The sequence below is a fragment of the Poecilia formosa genome, unplaced genomic scaffold, assembly GCF_000485575.1.
Source record: "Poecilia formosa unplaced genomic scaffold, Poecilia_formosa-5.1.2 Scaffold606, whole genome shotgun sequence".
Lineage (NCBI taxonomy): Eukaryota > Metazoa > Chordata > Actinopteri > Cyprinodontiformes > Poeciliidae > Poecilia > Poecilia formosa.
In genome coordinates, this window is record NW_006800545.1 from 277,708 (window position 1) to 279,272 (window position 1,565).

The window sequence follows — 1,565 nt, forward strand, 5'->3', positions numbered from 1 at the left end:
AAACCTTAAAAAAAATTAAGGTTTTATCACACCCTCAGAATGAACTGCTTCATGCTGATCAAACATTTCCTGTTCAGATTTCGTCTTACAAAACTGGTCTCTGATTTTAGGTGCCACCTGGTGGCATTTAGCATGTTTAGCATGTTCCTCATAGCAGGAGAACATGTATCTATATATCAGGAGGGATGCACAGTGGGAGATTTTGGGTCATAGGACTCGGAATTAAAAAATTCTTACTTTGAGACTTGAGTGTATTCAGGAGACCCTGAATCATAATATATTTACCTGGATTAGAGACAAAATGGGTTTAATGATAAAAATGAATGAATTAACTAGAATAAATGTTTACTAACGTTCAGCAACGTTCAGACTACCTGAACTTTAACATTATAGAGGCAACATGAGTCTGAATCAGTATGAAGACAGACCAGAACAGCGCTACCTATACACAGAGTTGTTGAACTCACCTCATGTTAATGTTTATTGCAGTGAAACAGACCATAGAAATTCTTTGTTGAGTTTAATGACATCAGGGTCACAAAGACTCTGTTTGGTTCAACTTCCAGCTAAAACGCTCACAGTGTCTCCAAACAGCATCGATCAGTCAGTCCAGAAATATTAAATTTTCTCCATCCTCACAGATTGAAGTTAGAATGACTTTCTCTTTTTTACATAAGACAACTATTTATTAATTTATTGATTTTTATTATTTATTAAAGTTTATTGCACATCCCTTCTGAGAACATCAAAAGAAATTGTACTCCCTATATTTAGCTGAAATGTTTCCTCTTGTGTCTCTTTTTCCAGATATTCATATTCAGTGTCAACAGGAGCTGAAAGAGTCTCTGAAGAAGAAGCTCCAAAGTCTCTGTGAAGGCCTTAATGAACATGGAAATAACATCCTACTGAACCAGATCTACACAGAGCTCCACATCACAGAGGGGTTAACTACAGAGGTCAACCAGGAACATGAGGTCAGACGGATTGAAACAGCAAACAGGAATCAAGAAACAATCAGAAGAGAAGACATCTTTAAAGTCCCACCTGGAAGAGATCAACCAATCAGAAGAGTGATGACCATGGGAGTGGCTGGCATTGGGAAAACAGTGTTAACACAGAAGTTCACTCTGGACTGGGCTGAAGGCAGAACCAACCAAGACATTGATTTCATATTTCCATTCACTTTCAGAGAGCTGAATATGCTGAAAGAAGAACATTTCAGCTTAGTGGGACTGATTCATGAACGCTTCACTAAAACCAAAGGAATCAGCAACTTTGAAATGTTCCAGGTTCTGTTCATCTTTGATGGTCTGGATGAGAGTCGACTTCCTCTGGACTTCCACAAGACTAAAATGTTAACTGACCCTGAAAAGTCCACTTCACTGGATGTTCTGCTGACAAACCTCATCAGGGGGGAACTGCTTCCCTCTGCTCTCCTCTGGATAACCACACGACCTGCAGCAGCCAATCAGATCCCTCCTCTGTCTGGTGGCATGGTAACAGAGGTCAGAGGGTTCACTGACCCCCAGAAGGAGGAGTACTTCAGGAAGAGATTCAGAGATGAT